Below are 20,761 nucleotides of genomic sequence, written 5' to 3' on the forward strand. Positions count from 1 at the left end.
TGTGCTTGTGTGTTGTGTATGTGCATGTGCTTGTGTGTCATGTATGTGCTTCTGTGTCATGTATGTGTATGTGCTTTTGTATGTCATGCATGTGTGTCATGTATGTGCTTGTGTGTCATGTATGTGCTTGTATGTCATGCATGTGTATGTGCTTGTATGTCATGCATGTGTATGTGCCTGTGTCATGCATGTGTGTCATGCATGTGTATGTGCTTGTATGTCATGTATGTGTATGTGCTTGTATGTAATGCATGTGTATGTGCTTGTATGTCATGCATGTGTATCTGCTTTTATGTCATGCATGTGCTTGTATGGCATGCATGTGTATGTGCTTTTATGTCATGCATGTTTATGTGCTTTTATGTGATGCATGTGTATGTGCTTGTATGTCATGCATGTGTATGTGCCTGTGTCATGCATGTGTGTCATGCATGTATATGTGATTGTGTCATGCATGTGTATGTGCTTGTGTGTCATGCATGTGCTTGTGTCATGTATGTGTATAAGCTTGTATGTTGTGTATGTGCTTGTGTGTCATGCATGTGTGTCGTGTGTGTATGTGCTTGTGTGTCATGCATGTGTGTCATGTGTGTGTATGTGATTGTGTCATGCATGTGTATGCGCTTGTATGTCATGCATGTGCTTGTGTGTCATGCATGTGTATGTGCTTGTATGTCATGCATGTGTATGTGCTTGTATGTCATGCATGTGTATGTGCCTGTGTCATGCATGTGTGTCGTGTGTGTATGTGATTGTGTCATGCATGTGTATGTGTTTGTGTGTCATGCATGTGCTTGTGTGTCATGCATGTGTGTGTGCTTGTAAGTCATGTATGTGCTTGTGTACAAACAAATGAATGACACCTACTCCTGTTGTAGTCATTTTCTTTTACTTTTACAGGAAATCTTTCCAAACACTCCCACGTGATAATGAAATTAGTTAGTAGAGCACCCTTTAACCCTGTAAAAACTCAATCCTGGGCAGTTTCTTTAGATGTGCTGCGATTTCGCTCAAACCGGTCCATTTCCGCTTCCTTGATTCTGTTCACTCTGTGGGTGACGTCATGCCACTCCGTTCACGTGTAGACCATGGGGAGTAGTTGTCTATTCTGGGTCTGTGATACGCTAGCAAGGTGCTCGCTCCCATACAATCACAAGTACAGGGAAACAAATTTCATGAGGAGCACTCAAAAGCGTATAATAAAACTTAGCTTTTATTTATTTTTTTCATCCATGGTCCCCTGGATTATCCCCTGGATAATCGGTGGATCCAGACCTCACATTTACCTAGTAGGGAATCTTTGTCCCCACCTCTATTTTTAGTGACAATTGTCTCTATAATTGTCCATTTAAATGTGTTACTCTCCTTATTATTAGACTTGTGCGTGATCGAAAAATTTGTTTCGGTTCATTTCGGATCGATTCAGATTTTTTCGAATTTCAGTTTGGATTGATTCGAATTCGGAAAAATTAGAATGAATTTGTTTCGGATTCGTTTCGGATTCATTCGATTCGAAGAAATTCGGCTGTATTCGGTTCGATTTGGTTCGGGAATTTGGAATTTCGGTATGTGTTAGGTGGGATATGCTGTGTATTAGACTAGTATTATGTACTGTATATTAGGTGTAACCCATAGCAGAATGATATAACCTAATATACTGTACAATACCAGTGTAATCCATGGCCATCCGAATCTACCGAATAAATCCGAACTAATTCGGATTTATTCGGTAGATTCGGCACTATTTCAATTCGGAAATTCGAATCGATCCGAATCCCCGAATTTAAGAAATTCGGCCGAATTTCCGAATCGATCTGAAACAAATCGCACATGTCTACTTATTATGTTTTTCTTTAAAATGTTGTACTAAAGGGGTGGTTTTCCTATCTTTATATTCAAGAGCTGCGCTCTGATCCTGTGTCTGACTTCTCTGGTTGTCAGCCCTACGTACTGTAAATTACATTCTTCATAAGTAATAAGATAAATAGCATAAATGCATCTACAATGATATAAATGTTCTCCTGTTGCAGAGCTTCTGAAACCTTCTCCTATTTTGAAATGTTCTCAGGCTTTACAATAGAAGTAAATACACTTGTATACTCATTTATATAACCATAAACTTTTGCTTTCTTTTCTTGTTCTAAGCTGTGTGGGAGCAACTAAAATCTACACCCCTCTGAGACCGTATCTGTCAACCCCTCATCGGCTTATAACATTTGGAGATGTTTCCTTATAATATTACAAATTTGGTTATACTGATTGCTTTATTGGGTTATAAAAGATATTCCCTCAAAGGTCTCTTTTTTTCGTTCTCTCAGTCAAATACTTTTCTCCTTTTATGTCAACTTCTGATCTAGTCCTGTCTATATCTGCCTGACTGTATCCCCTCCTATGAATCTGTTGCTCAGTTCCTTAGCATCTCATAGCTTTCTGATTTGGTGTTACCCGATATGGGCGTAAAAAGAAATTCCGCTACTCGCAAGACATATTTACAGAAGTCCTGACTGAACAGGTGACTCCTCTCCAAGAAATTTTTTTAATGCCTTTAGGCCCATATTATGAGGTATGGATGAATATAAAGCTGTGACGTCAATTGTTAAAGGGACACTGAATCCAAATGTTTTCTTTTGTGATTCACATAGAGCATGCAATTTTAAGCAACTTTCTAATTTACTCCTATTATCAACCTTTCTTCGTTCTCTTGCTATCTTTATTTGAAAAAGAAGGCATCTAAGCTTTTTTTCTTGGTTCAGAACTTGGGACAGCAGTTTTTTGATTAGTGGATGAATTTATCCACCAATAAGCAAGGACAACCTAGGTTGTTCATCAAAAATGGGCCGGCATTTAAACTTACATTCATTCATTTCAAATAAAGATACCAAGAGAATAAAGAAAATTTGCTAATAGGAGTAAATTAGAAAGTTGCCTAAAATTGCTGCTCTAAAGAAAACATTTGGGTTCAGTGTCCCTTTAACCAGCTAAAATTTGCTTTCCATGTGACAGACTTTGTTTCCATCAGCAACTGCTTTGTATCCCTTAAATAACTCACAAGAGGTTGTAAAATCCCATCTTACCCCTGGGAAAGATGTTCAAATACTGAACCAATCCCACTGATAATAGCTCGACCGACCACATTTTAAACTTGTGAACCTTAGGCAAAAAGTAAAAATGGGAGTTATTGCATTGTCTACCAAGATAATTCTGCTATTTATTAATGTGCAATATTGCGGATCGTGTCCGACGCACATCTATAAATGCCGCCAGCATACGCTCTCGCATTTATCATTGCACCAGCAGTTCTTGTGAACTGCTGGTGCAACGCCGCCACCTGCAGATTCGCGGCCAATCGGCTGCCAGCAGGGGGTGTCAATCAACCCGATCGCATTGGATCAGGTTGATTTTCGGCGATGTCAGAGCATGACGACAGTTTATGGAGCAGCAGAAACACGGAGCTTGATAAATATGCCCCTCTGTCTAAGTTCACGATTGAAACTAGTTGTGGGATTGGCACTTAACATTGTTTGGGGTCATTCAATTGTCTGAGTGCCTCACTGAGAATTCTTTTTTATCCATAACAACTATGGACCCTCCCTTATCCACTGCCCTAATTGTTACATTTTCACTCAGATGCTGTAAAGTTAATCTTTCTTCCTTTGTCAAATTCTGATATTTATTGCTGTTAGTAGTGTAGGCCAATAATGATAGGTCCTGTGCCACCCTTCTATGAAATGTTTCCCCTATGGTTTGTATTAGGTCAAATCTGGAAGCGTCTCTTAAGGAGGGACCTTTATTCCTGGTGACTTCTTCAACATCATAAGGGCCACTCACCTCTCCTTCCCTAAAGAGACTTTCATATCCTGGTATATATCAGATGCCCCTATAAAGCATTTGTCTGCTCATGCACACTCATCAGTACTAGCAGCATATCCTGGTATATATCAGATGCCCCTATAAAGCATTTGTCTGCTCATGCACACTCATCAGTACTAGCAGCCTATCCTGGTATATATCAGATGCCCCTATAAAGCATTTGTCTGCTCATGCACACTCATCAGTACTAGCAGCATATCCTGGTATATATCAGATGCCCCTATAAAGCATTTGTCTTCTCATGCACACTCATCAGTACTAGCAGCATATCCTGGAATATATCAGATGCCCCTAGAGAGCATTTGTCTGCTCATGCACACTCATCAGTACTAGCAGCATATCCTGGAATATATCAGATGCCCCTAGAGAGCATTTGTCTGCTCATGCACACTCATCAGTACTAGCAGCATATCCTGGTATATATCAGATGCCACTATAAAGCATTTGTCAGCTCATGCACACTCCTCAGTACTAGCAGCATATCCTGGTATATATCACATACCCCTATAAAGCATTTGTCAGCTCATGCACACTCATCAGTACTAGCAGCATATCCTGGTATATATCAGATACCCCTAGAGAGCATTTGTCAGCTCATGCACACTCATCAGTACTAGCAGCATATCCTGGTATATATCAGATGCCCCTATAAAGCATTTGTCAGCTCATGCACACTCATCAGTACTAGCAGCATATCCTGGTATATATCAGATGCCCCTAGAGAGCATTTGTCAGCTCATGCACACTCATCAGTACTAGCAGCATATCCTGGTATATATCAGATGCCACTATAAAGCATTTGTCAGCTCATGCACACTCATCAGTACTAGCAGCATATCCTGGTATATATCAGATGCCCCTATAAAGCATTTGTCAGCTCATGCACACTCATCAGCACTAGCAGCATATCCTGGTATATATCAGATGCCCCTATAAAGCATTTGTCAGCTCATGCACACTCATCAGTACTAGCAGCATATCCTGGTATATATCAGATACCCCTATAAAGCATTTGTCAGCTCATGCACACTCATCAGTACTAGCAGCATATCCTGGTATATATCAAATGCCCCTAGAGAGCATTTGTCAGCTCATGCACACTCATCAGTACTAGCAGCATATCCTGGTATATATCAGATGCCCCTAGAGAGCATTTGTCTGCTCATGCACACTCATCAGTACTAGCAGCATATCCTAGTATATATCAGATGCCCCTAGAGAGCATTTGTCAGCTCATGCACACTCATCAGTACTAGCAGCATATCCTGGTATATATCAGATGCCCCTAGAGAGCATTTGTCAGCTCATGCACACTCATCAGTACTAGCAGCATATCCTGGTATATATCAGATGCCACTATAAAGCATTTGTCAGCTCATGCACACTCATCAGTACTAGCAGCATATCCTGGTATATATCAGATACCCCTATAAAGCATTTGTCAGCTCATGCACACTCATCAGTACTAGCAGCATATCCTGGTATATATCAGATGCCCCTAGAGAGCATTTGTCTGCTCATGCACACTCATCAGTACTAGCAGCATATCCTGGTATATATCAGATGCCCCTATAAAGCATTTGTCAGCTCATGCACACTCATCAGTACTAGCAGCATATCCTGGTATATATCAGATGCCCCTATAAAGCATTTGTCAGCTCATGCACACTCATCAGTACTAGCAGCATATCCTGGTATATATCAGATGCCCCTAGAGAGCATTTGTCAGCTCATGCACACTCATCAGTACTAGCAGCATATCCTGGTATATATCAGATACCCCTAAAGAGCATTTGTCTGCTCATGCACACTCATCAGTACTAGCAGCATATCCTGGTATATATCAGATACCCCTAGAGAGCATTTGTCAGCTCATGCACACTCATCAGTACTAGCAGCATATCCTGGTATATATCAGATGCCCCTAGAGAGCATTTGTCAGCTCATGCACACTCATCAGTACTAGCAGCATATCCTGGTATATATCAAATGCCCCTAGAGAGCATTTGTCAGCTCATGCACACTCATCAGTACTAGCAGCATATCCTGGTATATATCAGATGCCACTATAAAGCATTTGTCAGCTCATGCACACTCCTCAGTACTAGCAGCATATCCTGGTATATATCACATACCCCTATAAAGCATTTGTCAGCTCATGCACACTCATCAGTACTAGCAGCCTATCCTGGTATATATCAGATGCCCCTAGAGAGCATTTGTCAGCTCATGCACACTCATCAGGACTAGCAGCATATCCTGGTATATATCAGATGCCACTAGAGAGCATTTGTCAGCTCATGCACACTCATCAGTACTAGCAGCATATCCTGGTATATATCAGATGCCCCTAGAGAGCATTTGTCAGCTCATGCACACTCATCAGTACTAGCAGCATATCCTGGTATATATCAGATGGTATCTAGCCATCTACCCAGTTCAATAATGTACAATTTTGAATTCACAGAATTATTTTTGTTTGCACATTTTACAAATATGATTCTTTAAAAAGTGATCTCTTAATTTCTAAACATTTTTTTATCATGCATGTCACACACTGTTGAGATAGGGGATGCAAGGTGCATAAATGTTTCCTCCTGTGAGTGTTTCTGTGGGTGTCTGTGTTTATGTCTTTGTGCTTTGGTTTGTGTCTCTATGAGTGTGTATGTATTTTTTATCTATGGGTCTCTCTGTGAGGGTGGGTGTGTATGTCTTTGTGCATTTTCTGTGGATGTCTGTGAGAATGTGTGCATATGTCTTTGAGCTTTTTCTGTGGGTGTCTCTGTGAGGGTGTGTGTATGTTTGGCTTTGTGTCTTTTCTCTGGATGCCTCTGTGAGGGTGGGCGTGTATGTCTGTGTTTTCTGTGGATGTCTCTTTGAGGGTATGTGTGTGTGTGTATGTATGTATATCTGTGTTTTCTGTGGATGTCTCTGTGAGGGTGTGTGTTTTATGTGGGTGTCTCTGTGAGGGTGTGTGTATGTCTGTGTGTTTTCTGTGGATGTCTCAGTAAGAGTGTGTGTATGTATGTCTTTCTGTGTTTTTTATGTGGTTGTCTCTCTGTGTGTGTATGTCTTTGTGTGTTTTCTGTGGGTGTCTGTGTGTGTGTGTGTATGTCTTTGTGTGTTTTCTGAGGCTGTCTCTGTTGGTGTTTCCTTGGGTGTATGTGCAAGTTTGAGTTTGTGTGTGTGTGTGTGTGTCCATTGTCTGTTCCTTTTTAGGACATTTAGACCTTACTACTAATTATTCACATCTTTCTACAGACTTTGAGACTAACAAGACCTTTCCAGAAGTAACCAATTTACCATTTAACCTTTAAATTATTGTTTAGGGCCCTTCCTTTCAGCCACTGCATGCTGTTGTCATAATTTAGTTGTCATCTTCCTTTACAAAAAGATAATCAGAACTCCATATTTTGTTTTCCTAAATCTCCTTTTTTTTTTTTTACAAAACTGTAGTTTACCTCATTACTTGTCAGGTCAATGTAAACAAGTGCTAAGTGTCTGTTTGGGTGTCTGTGTCTGAGTGTGTTTCTTTGTGTGTCTGCTAAAGTGTCTATATGTGAATCCTTTTGTGTGAGTGTGTTTGTGTGTTTCAGTGTATGAGTGTGTCTGTGTGTCTGTGTATGTTACTACCTTTACAACATTTCCAAGTTTTAATAGACAATTAAGAATAAAGTGCATATACGTTTTAGTCACTTGGTCAAAAATTGCACATGTCAAAGGGGGGGGGGCCCTGATCAATGGTTGAGTTAGGGGCCCCAAAATTTCTAGTGGCGGCCCTGACTAGCAGCATATCCTGGTATATATCAGATGCCCCTAGAGAGCATTTGTCTGCTCATGCACACTCATCAGTACTAGCAGCATATCCTGGTATATATCAGATGCCCCTATAAAGCATTTGTCTTCTCATGCACACTCATCAGTACTAGCAGCATATCCTGGAATATATCAGATGCCCCTAGAGAGCATTTGTCTGCTCATGCACACTCATCAGCACTAGCAGCATATCCTGGTATATATCAGATGCCCCTATAAAGCATTTGTCAGCTCATGCACACTCATCAGTACTAGCAGCATATCCTGGTATATATCAGATGCCCCTAGAGAGCATTTGTCAGCTCATGCACACTCATCAGTACTAGCAGCATATCCTGGTATATATCAGATGCCACTATAAAGCATTTGTCAGCTCATGCACACTCATCAGTACTAGCAGCATATCCTGGTATATATCAGATGCCCCTATAAAGCATTTGTCAGCTCATGCACACTCATCAGCACTAGCAGCATATCCTGGTATATATCAGATGCCCCTATAAAGCATTTGTCAGCTCATGCACACTCATCAGTACTAGCAGCATATCCTGGTATATATCAGATACCCCTATAAAGCATTTGTCAGCTCATGCACACTCATCAGTACTAGCAGCATATCCTGGTATATATCAAATGCCCCTAGAGAGCATTTGTCAGCTCATGCACACTCATCAGTACTAGCAGCATATCCTGGTATATATCAGATGCCCCTAGAGAGCATTTGTCTGCTCATGCACACTCATCAGTACTAGCAGCATATCCTAGTATATATCAGATGCCCCTAGAGAGCATTTGTCAGCTCATGCACACTCATCAGTACTAGCAGCATATCCTGGTATATATCAGATGCCCCTAGAGAGCATTTGTCAGCTCATGCACACTCATCAGTACTAGCAGCATATCCTGGTATATATCAGATGCCACTATAAAGCATTTGTCAGCTCATGCACACTCATCAGTACTAGCAGCATATCCTGGTATATATCAGATACCCCTATAAAGCATTTGTCAGCTCATGCACACTCATCAGTACTAGCAGCATATCCTGGTATATATCAGATGCCCCTAGAGAGCATTTGTCTGCTCATGCACACTCATCAGTACTAGCAGCATATCCTGGTATATATCAGATGCCCCTATAAAGCATTTGTCAGCTCATGCACACTCATCAGTACTAGCAGCATATCCTGGTATATATCAGATGCCCCTATAAAGCATTTGTCAGCTCATGCACACTCATCAGTACTAGCAGCATATCCTGGTATATATCAGATGCCCCTAGAGAGCATTTGTCAGCTCATGCACACTCATCAGTACTAGCAGCATATCCTGGTATATATCAGATACCCCTAAAGAGCATTTGTCTGCTCATGCACACTCATCAGTACTAGCAGCATATCCTGGTATATATCAGATACCCCTAGAGAGCATTTGTCAGCTCATGCACACTCATCAGTACTAGCAGCATATCCTGGTATATATCAGATGCCCCTAGAGAGCATTTGTCAGCTCATGCACACTCATCAGTACTAGCAGCATATCCTGGTATATATCAAATGCCCCTAGAGAGCATTTGTCAGCTCATGCACACTCATCAGTACTAGCAGCATATCCTGGTATATATCAGATGCCACTATAAAGCATTTGTCAGCTCATGCACACTCCTCAGTACTAGCAGCATATCCTGGTATATATCACATACCCCTATAAAGCATTTGTCAGCTCATGCACACTCATCAGTACTAGCAGCCTATCCTGGTATATATCAGATGCCCCTAGAGAGCATTTGTCAGCTCATGCACACTCATCAGGACTAGCAGCATATCCTGGTATATATCAGATGCCACTAGAGAGCATTTGTCAGCTCATGCACACTCATCAGTACTAGCAGCATATCCTGGTATATATCAGATGCCCCTAGAGAGCATTTGTCAGCTCATGCACACTCATCAGTACTAGCAGCATATCCTGGTATATATCAGATGCCACTATAAAGCATTTGTCAGCTCATGCACACTCCTCAGTACTAGCAGCATATCCTGGTATATATCACATACCCCTATAAAGCATTTGTCAGCTCATGCACACTCATCAGTACTAGCAGCATATCCTGGTATATATCAGATGCCCCTATAAAGCATTTGTCAGCTCATGCACACTCATCAGTACTAGCAGCATATCCTGGTATATATCAGATGCCCCTAGAGAGCATTTGTCAGCTCATGCACACTCATCAGTACTAGCAGCAGGGCCGCCATCAGGGGGTGACAGGGGTGACTCCTGTCAGGGGCCCAATGAGCCAGGGGGGCCCCATGAGGCAAGAAATAAAAAAAAAAAAAAAAAAAAAACTTTTTTTTTTTTTTTTTTAAATTTGGTCAGCCACCAGTGGGTACTACAGCAGAGTGCTAATTGAGCATGGGAAATGTTATTACAAGGAGTAAAGTATTAGCATTTGAGAGGATTTCTTAGTGTGCACTAAACCACTATGCACAGCGTGAGACAGACTTGGCACTTTGTACAGTGTGTGCCTGAGTCAGACGGCAGATCACTTTCATTTGCAGAGGAGGTAGTACTTACTTAGCAAATGTTTTTTATTTCTTTGTGCAATTTTGGATTGTAACTTCAGTGTGGTAGTAACACATTTTTTTTAGCAGCAGTGTATTTATGATTATTTGACAATGCTGTAGAAATTCTATATTTAAAACCATGCAGAAATGTTTCCTCCTCAAAACACTAATGGTATATGCCATTTTAGCAGATATGCATTATATATATATATATATACATATATATATATATATATATATAAAACATTCCAGTGTACTGCCCCTTTATGCAAGGACTTTCCAGATGCAAGGAGGCATTTTATCTAAGATATTTACATCTGCATAAAATTTTATACTCTCAGACTAAGATTGCTCAGTGTTTGAAATGAGACAGGTTAACTTAAAACTGTTCAGTTTACACTACAGCTTAATTTTGAAATACATACCAACAAGCCTAAATCCTGCATTTAACCAGATCTAATGATATGAGTACCACAGCTTATGGTCCCACCAAGACCATATAGAGTACAGCATTTTCAAAATCCATAACAAAGTACAGCTGACAGCTGGGAAAATTTGTACACTATATTTGAAGTGGTGTCTTGGTTGGGGAAAAAACAAACAAACAAACAAACATATGTCAACCTTTTAAAGGTATTTTTCTTCATCTAGCCATCTACCCAGTTCAATAATGTACAATTTTGAATTCACAGAATTATTTTTGTTTGCACATTTTACAAATATGATTCTTTAAAAAGTGATCTCTTAATTTCTAAACATTTTTTTATCATGCATGTCACACACTGTTGAGATAGGGGATGCAAGGTGCATAAATGTTTCCTCCTGTGAGTGTTTCTGTGGGTGTCTGTGTTTATGTCTTTGTGCTTTGGTTTGTGTCTCTATGAGTGTGTATGTATTTTTTATCTATGGGTCTCTCTGTGAGGGTGGGTGTGTATGTCTTTGTGCATTTTCTGTGGATGTCTGTGAGAATGTGTGCATATGTCTTTGAGCTTTTTCTGTGGGTGTCTCTGTGAGGGTGTGTGTATGTTTGGCTTTGTGTCTTTTCTCTGGATGCCTCTGTGAGGGTGGGCGTGTATGTCTGTGTTTTCTGTGGATGTCTCTTTGAGGGTATGTGTGTGTGTGTATGTATGTATATCTGTGTTTTCTGTGGATGTCTCTGTGAGGGTGTGTGTTTTATGTGGGTGTCTCTGTGAGGGTGTGTGTATGTCTGTGTGTTTTCTGTGGATGTCTCAGTAAGAGTGTGTGTATGTATGTCTTTCTGTGTTTTTTATGTGGTTGTCTCTCTGTGTGTGTATGTCTTTGTGTGTTTTCTGTGGGTGTCTGTGTGTGTGTGTGTATGTCTTTGTGTGTTTTCTGAGGCTGTCTCTGTTGGTGTTTCCTTGGGTGTATGTGCAAGTTTGAGTTTGTGTGTGTGTGTGTGTGTCCATTGTCTGTTCCTTTTTAGGACATTTAGACCTTACTACTAATTATTCACATCTTTCTACAGACTTTGAGACTAACAAGACCTTTCCAGAAGTAACCAATTTACCATTTAACCTTTAAATTATTGTTTAGGGCCCTTCCTTTCAGCCACTGCATGCTGTTGTCATAATTTAGTTGTCATCTTCCTTTACAAAAAGATAATCAGAACTCCATATTTTGTTTTCCTAAATCTCCTTTTTTTTTTTTTACAAAACTGTAGTTTACCTCATTACTTGTCAGGTCAATGTAAACAAGTGCTAAGTGTCTGTTTGGGTGTCTGTGTCTGAGTGTGTTTCTTTGTGTGTCTGCTAAAGTGTCTATATGTGAATCCTTTTGTGTGAGTGTGTTTGTGTGTTTCAGTGTATGAGTGTGTCTGTGTGTCTGTGTATGTTACTACCTTTACAACATTTCCAAGTTTTAATAGACAATTAAGAATAAAGTGCATATACGTTTTAGTCACTTGGTCAAAAATTGCACATGTCAAAGGGGGGGGGGCCCTGATCAATGGTTGAGTTAGGGGCCCCAAAATTTCTAGTGGCGGCCCTGACTAGCAGCATATCCTGGTATATATCAGATGCCCCTAGAGAGCATTTGTCTGCTCATGCACACTCATCAGTACTAGCAGCATATCCTGGTATATATCAGATGCCCCTATAAAGCATTTGTCTTCTCATGCACACTCATCAGTACTAGCAGCATATCCTGGAATATATCAGATGCCCCTAGAGAGCATTTGTCTGCTCATGCACACTCATCAGCACTAGCAGCATATCCTGGTATATATCAGATGCCCCTAGAGAGCATTTGTCAGCTCATGCACACTCATCAGTACTAGCAGCATATCCTGGTATATATCAGATGCCCCTAGAGAGCATTTGTCAGCTCATGCACACTCATCAGTACTAGCAGCATATCCTGGTATACATCAGATGCCACTATAAAGCATTTGTCAGCTCATGCACACTCCTCAGTACTAGCAGCATATCCTGGTATATATCACATACCCCTATAAAGCATTTGTCAGCTCATGCACACTCATCAGTACTAGCAGCATATCCTGGTATATATCAGATACCCCTAGAGAGCATTTGTCAGCTCATGCACACTCATCAGTACTAGCAGCATATCCTGGTATATATCAGATGCCCCTATAAAGCATTTGTCAGCTCATGCACACTCATCAGTACTAGCAGCATATCCTGGTATATATCAGATGCCCCTAGAGAGCATTTGTCAGCTCATGCACACTCATCAGTACTAGCAGCATATCCTGGTATATATCAGATGCCACTATAAAGCATTTGTCAGCTCATGCACACTCATCAGTACTAGCAGCATATCCTGGTATATATCAGATGCCCCTATAAAGCATTTGTCAGCTCATGCACACTCATCAGTACTAGCAGCATATCCTGGTATATATCAGATACCCCTATAAAGCATTTGTCAGCTCATGCACACTCATCAGTACTAGCAGCATATCCTGGTATATATCAAATGCCCCTAGAGAGCATTTGTCAGCTCATGCACACTCATCAGTACTAGCAGCATATCCTGGTATATATCAGATGCCCCTAGAGAGCATTTGTCTGCTCATGCACACTCATCAGTACTAGCAGCATATCCTAGTATATATCAGATGCCCCTAGAGAGCATTTGTCAGCTCATGCACACTCATCAGTACTAGCAGCATATCCTGGTATATATCAGATGCCCCTAGAGAGCATTTGTCAGCTCATGCACACTCATCAGTACTAGCAGCATATCCTGGTATATATCAGATGCCACTATAAAGCATTTGTCAGCTCATGCACACTCATCAGTACTAGCAGCATATCCTGGTATATATCAGATGCCCCTAGAGAGCATTTGTCAGCTCATGCACACTCCTCAGTACTAGCAGCATATCCTGGTATATATCAGATGCCCCTAGAGAGCATTTGTCAGCTCATGCACACTCATCAGTACTAGCAGCATATCCTGGTATATATCACATACCCCTATAAAGCATTTGTCAGCTCATGCACACTCATCAGTACTAGTAGCATATCCTGGTATATATCAGATGCCCCTATAAAGCATTTGTCAGCTCATGCACACTCATCAGTACTAGCAGCATATCCTGGTATATATCAGATGCCACTATAAAGCATTTGTCTGCTCATGCACACTCATCAGTACTAGCAGCATATCCTGGTATATATCAGATACCCCTAGAGAGCATTTGTCAGCTCATGCACACTCATCAGTACTAGCAGCATATCCTGGTATATATCAGATGCCCCTAGAGAGCATTTGTCTGCTCATGCACACTCATCAGTACTAGCAGCATATCCTGTAATATATCAGATGCCCCTAGAGAGCATTTGTCAGCTCATGCACACTCATCAGTACTAGCAGCATATCCTGGTTTATATCAGATGCCCCTAGAGAGCATTTGTCAGCTCATGCACACTCATCAGTATTAGCAGCATATCCTGGTATATATCAGATACCCCTATAAAGCATTTGTCTGCTCATGCACACTCATCAGTACTAGCAGCATATCCTGGTATATATCAGATACCCCTATAAAGCATTTGTCAGCTCATGCACACTCATCAGTACTAGCAGCATATCCTGGTATATATCAGATGCCCCTATAAAGCATTTGTCTGCTCATGCACACTCATCAGTACTAGCAGCATATCCTGGTATATATCAGATGCCCCTATAAAGCATTTGTCAGCTCATGCACACTCCTCAGTACTAGCAGCATATCCTGGTATATATCAGATACCCCTGTGGCAAACCTAGCCACTTCTGGACTATAACGTAAGAAAGGTTGTCTGTGACAGACCCTTCGGTCAGGACTGAAAGTGTTAACTTTATTTTCTAACCACAAGTGGCTGGCTCCAGCTACAATCTAATTAATGCTTAGCATTCTATTGTTTGATCACCCCCAGAGAGAAACGCCTAAGTGATAAGGAGAGTCAAGAGTGTCCTGTGGTTGAAGTGTTTAAGTAATATAATCCTATTGTATCATGTCAAGGGCGCTTCTCCCTTTTATCTAATGTACAACATTCTTTCAACCCCCATCTGGGGGGGGGGGTCAAAAACCTGTATAAATCTGTATGCTGCCTTCAAATAAAGTTATTCTGTTTAAAACCTGAAAACTGGCTGGGTTGTGAACTGCTGATTCCCTATGCAGGACATTGTTCCCTGGTGTTAACCCTTGGTATCCGGTTGGTACCGTTACAATTGGTGGCAAGCGACGGGATGAACCTTATCGCCCAGAAGAGCAACTACACAAGCCAGTAACCTCAGGAAGAGGGGGATTACTACAATACTGACTAAGATGGAAGGAGTACCAGGGACCGAAGTGAATGGAGATGGATTATTCTAAGCTAAAGAGACAAACGTAAAAGGAACTGCTAGAAGCCAGGGGAAAGATAGGCAGCAGCAAACCCAAGGCTATATTAATTGCTGAGCTGATGGAGGGAGACAGAGCTCGCAGCGCTACGCCTCCAGCAGCCATGGAGGAGACCCTATACCAGAGGGAAATGAGGACCAGGCTGGAATTTTTACCCCAACCTGTACCACGGGATATGCTATCCGTGGTAATGGCAGATGTGCAGGAGTACGTGATGGCACACAGTCCGCGGAATGCATCCTCCCGAGCAGAATCCATTTTGGACGCACTCAGCAACCCAGTAAGACCCAAAATCCCATACCATGCATTTAAAATGTTTTGTGAGGAGAAGGATGAGATTGATGGGTATTTACAGGATTTTGAGAGACTGTGCGAGTTACATGATTTGGAGCAGTCCGTATGGGTGCCGGTGCTAGCAGGCAAGCTAGCCGGTAGGGCAGCGGAAGCGTATCGCGCTGTACCCAGAGAGGACAGCAAGGATTACGCTAAAGTGAAGAGAGCGATCTTGGAAAGATATGCCATTACCTCAGAGGCATACCGGCGCAAGTTTAGAGGCCTGCGCAAGCCAGAAAGAGATTCCCATGCAGAGTGGGCCCACAAGCTGGATCAAGCATCTCAGGGGTGGATACAGGCCAGCCAAGCTACCACCATGGAAGAATTGCGACAACTGATGCTGTTGGAGCAATTCTTTAACGGCTTGTCCCCAGAAGCCCAAGAATGGGTGAGAGATCGAAAACCCCTCACCTTAACCGAAGCAGCCAGATTAGCAGACCAGCATTTTGATGCCAGGAGGCACCATGGACTACAGCCTAACAACGGACGGGCTAATATACAATGCCACACCTGCAAGCAGTGGGGACATATGGCACGTGAGTGCACCCAAAATCGGAGCAGACAAGCTTGGAACCAGGTCAGACAGAACCTGGCCCCAAGGGCGGCTGCTCACCATTACCAAACGGAGCCAGCCGCTCATGAGGTGTTGAGCACCCAAGCCGAGGAACCCCTGGGAATTCTGCATGAGGTGATGTCGGTCCAGGGACTTCGGGATTCGGGAGCTACTTTAACCCTGATAGCTCCCCATTTGGTGCCGGATACAGCACCCACTGGCGGATCCGTGGCAGTACGAGGGGCAGGGGGAGCAGTATACCGATTGCCCACTGCTAGAGTGGAGTACAGACCCCCAGTCACCCCAGCAGCTGCCAGTTACCAACCCCCGGCGCACCGCTATACCACACGGCCTCCGGCCACGAACTACCCTCAGAGAGCCCGGTTCAATTCGCGGGGCTACTCACAACCTATTCGGTGCTTTGGATGTAAGCAACTAGGGCACAAAAGACCAGAGTGTCCCCTAAATGCAGCGAATCAAGCACAGTCCTGGAGAAGACCCGCTGGCGGAATCCCACATAATCCTCAGCCTGTGGCCCGCTACGTAGAGGTGCCAGAATGCTGGGGCAGCCTACATGAAGCAGACCCCGTGCAAGCTGCCCACCGGAATAACCGGCAACGGGTTAAAGTGAATGGGAAGGAGGTCAGTTGTCTACGGGATACTGGTGCTACCATGACCTTGCTTCAAGAGAACTTGGTGCCTGAGAAACAGCACACTGGAGACACTGTGGCTGTGAGGGTAGCAGGGGGCACTGTGTTCCGCCTACCTGTTGCCAGGGTACATTTGGATTGGGGAGTGGGCGCTAGACTTGTGAATGTGGGGGTCAAGAAGGACTTACCTGCTGATGTTCTCCTTGGAAATGACTTGGCCCCCCTTGTTTCTGCCTATGCTCCCATGGATCCCGCTAATGTTAACCCTGTGACTACCCAAGCCCAGTCCCTCCGGGAAGAGACGCTTCCATGTTTGGGGTGGGGGCAGTACTGAGCCAAGTTGGAGCAGATGGCGGAGAACACCCCGTAGCTTACTTGAGCCGAAAGTTGTTGCCCCGGACATCCCCAAGCCGATCCGTTGGGATCAGACTGTGTATGCCGGCTTGGTTCTGGGGGAGCATTGTGGCAAACCTAGCCACTTCTGGACTATAACGTAAGAAAGGTTGTCTGTGACAGACCCTTCGGTCAGGACTGAAAGTGTTAACTTTATTTTCTAACCACAAGTGGCTGGCTCCAGCTACAATCTAATTAATGCTTAGCATTCTATTGTTTGATCACCCCCAGAGAGAAACGCCTAAGTGATAAGGAGAGTCAAGAGTGTCCTGTGGTTGAAGTGTTTAAGTAATATAATCCTATTGTATCATGTCAAGGGCGCTTCTCCCTTTTATCTAATGTACAACATTCTTTCAACCCCCATCTGGGGGGGGGGGGTCAAAAACCTGTATAAATCTGTATGCTGCCTTCAAATAAAGTTATTCTGTTTAAAACCTGAAAACTGGCTGGGTTGTGAACTGCTGATTCCCTATGCAGGACATTGTTCCCTGGTGTTAACCCTTGGTATCCGGTTGGTACCGTTACAACCCCTATAAAGCATTTGTCAGCTCATGCACACTCATCAGTACTAGCAGCATATCATGGTATATATCAGATGCCCCTATAAAGCATTTGTCAGCTCATGCACACTCCTCAGTACTAGCAGCATATCCTGGTATATATCAGATACCCCTATAAAGCATTTGTCAGCTCATGCACACTCATCAGTACTAGCAGCATATCCTGGTTTATATCAGATGCCCCTAGAGAGCATTTGTCAGCTCATGCACACTCATCAGTACTAGCAGCATATCCTGGTATATATCAGATACCCCTATAAAGCATTTGTCTGCTCATGCACACTCATCAGTACTAGCAGCATATCCTGGTATATATCAGATGCCCCTATAAAGCATTTGTCAGCTCATGCACACTCATCAGTACTAGCAGCATATCCTGGTATATATCAGATACCCCTAGAGAGCATTTGTCAGCTCATGCACACTCATCAGTACTAGCAGCATATCCTGGTATATATCAGATGCCCCTAGAGAGCATTTGTCTGCTCATGCACACTCATCAGTACTAGCAGCATATCCTGGTATATATCAGATACCCCTATAAAGCATTTGTCTGCTCATGCACACTCATCAGTACTAGCAGCATAACCTGGTATATATCAGATGCCCCTATAAAGCATTTGTCTGCTCATGCACACTCATTAGTACTAGCAGCATATCCTGGTATATATCAGATACCCCTATAAAGCATTTGTCAGCTCATGCACACTCCTCAGTACTAGCAGCATATCCTGGTATATATCAGATGCCCCTATAAAGCATTTGTCAGCTCATGCACACTCCTCAGTACTAGCAGCATATCCTGGTTTATATCAGATGCCACTATAAAGCATTTGTCAGCTCATGCACACTCATTAGTACTAGCAGCATATCCTGGTATATATCAGATGCCCCTAGAGAGCATTTGTCAGCTCATGCACACTCATCAGTACTAGCAGCATATCCTGGTATATATCAGATGCCCCTAGAGAGCATTTGTCAGCTCATGCACACTCCTCAGTACTAGCAGCATATCCTGGTATATATCAGATGCCCCTAGAGAGCATTTGTCAGCTCATGCACACTCATCAGTACTAGCAGCATATCCTGGTATATATCACATACCCCTATAAAGCATTTGTCAGCTCATGCACACTCATCAGTACTAGTAGCATATTCTGGTATATATCAGATGCCCCTATAAAGCATTTGTCAGCTCATGCACACTCATCAGTACTAGCAGCATATCCTGGTATATATCAGATGCCACTATAAAGCATTTGTCTGCTCATGCACACTCATCAGTACTAGCAGCATATCCTGGTATATATCAGATACCCCTAGAGAGCATTTGTCAGCTCATGCACACTCATCAGTACTAGCAGCATATCCTGGTATATATCAGATGCCACTATAAAGCATTTGTCAGCTCATGCACACTCCTCAGTACTAGCAGCATATCCTGGTATATATCAGATACCCCTATAAAGCATTTGTCAGCTCATGCACACTCCTCAGCACTAGCAGCATATCCTGGTATATATCAGATGCTCCTAGAGAGCATTTGTCAGCTCATGCACACTCATCAGTACTAGCAGCATATCCTGGTATATATCAGATACCCCTATAAAGCATTTGTCTGCTCATGCACACTCATCAGTACTAGCAGCATATCCTGGTATATATCAGATGCCCCTATAAAGCATTTGTCAGCTCATGCACACTCATCAGTACTAGCAGCATATCCTGGTATATATCAGATACCCCTATAAAGCATTTGTCAGCTCATGCACACTCATCAGTACTAGCAGCATATCCTGGTATATATCAGATACCCCTATAAAGCATTTGTCTGCTCATGCACACTCATCAGTACTAGCAGCATATCCTGGTATATATCAGATGCCCCTATAAAGCATTTGTCAGCTCATGCACACTCATCAGTACTAGCAGCATATCCTGGTATATATCAGATACCCCTATAAAGCATTTGTCAGCTCATGCACACTCATCAGTACTAGCAGCATATCCTGGTATATATCAGATGCCCCTATAAAGCATTTGTCAGCTCATGCACACTCATCAGTACTAGCAGCATATCCTGGTATATATCAGATGCCCCTATAAAGCATTTGTCAGCTCATGCACACTCATCAGTACTAGCAGCATATCCTGGTATATATCAGATGCCCCTAGAGAGCATTTGTCAGCTCATGCACACTCCTCAGTACTAGCAGCATATCCTGGTATATATCAGATGCCCCTAGAGAGCATTTGTCAGCTCATGCACACTCATCAGTACTAGCAGCATATCCTGGTATATATCACATACCCCTATAAAGCATTTGTCAGCTCATGCACACTCATCAGTACTAGTAGCATATCCTGGTATATATCAGATGCCCCTATAAAGCATTTGTCAGCTCATGCACACTCATCAGTACTAGCAGCATATCCTGGTATATATCAGATGCCACTATAAAGCATTTGTCTGCTCATGCACACTCATCAGTACTAGCAGCATATCCTGGTATATATCAGATACCCCTAGAGAGCATTTGTCAGCTCATGCACACTCATCAATACTAGCAGCATATCCTGGTATATATCAGATGCCACTATAAAGCATTTGTCAGCTCATGCACACTCCTCAGTACTAGCAGCATATCCTGGTATATATCAGATACCCCTATAAAGCATTTGTCAGCTCATGCACACTCATCAGTATTAGCAGCATATCCTGGTATATATCAGATACCCCTATAAAGCATTTGTCTGCTCATGCACACTCATCAGTACTAGCAGCATATCCTGGTATATATCAGATACCCCTATAAAGCATTTGTCAGCTCATGCACACTCATCAGTACTAGCAGCATATCCTGGTATATATCAGATGCCCCTAGAGAGCATTTGTCAGCTCATGCACACTCATCAGTACTAGCAGCATATCCTGGTATATATCAGATGCCCCTATAAAGCATTTGTCTGCTCATGCACACTCATCAGTACTAGCAGCATATCCTGGTATATATCAGATGCCCCTATAAAGCATTTGTCAGCTCATGCACACTCATCAGTACTAGCAGCATATCCTGGTATATATCAGATACCCCTAGAGAGCATTTGTCTGCTCATGCACACTCATCAGTACTAGCAGCATATCC

This window comes from Bombina bombina, chromosome 10 (genome assembly GCF_027579735.1).
Source record: "Bombina bombina isolate aBomBom1 chromosome 10, aBomBom1.pri, whole genome shotgun sequence".
In the NCBI taxonomy this organism is placed as follows: domain Eukaryota; kingdom Metazoa; phylum Chordata; class Amphibia; order Anura; family Bombinatoridae; genus Bombina; species Bombina bombina.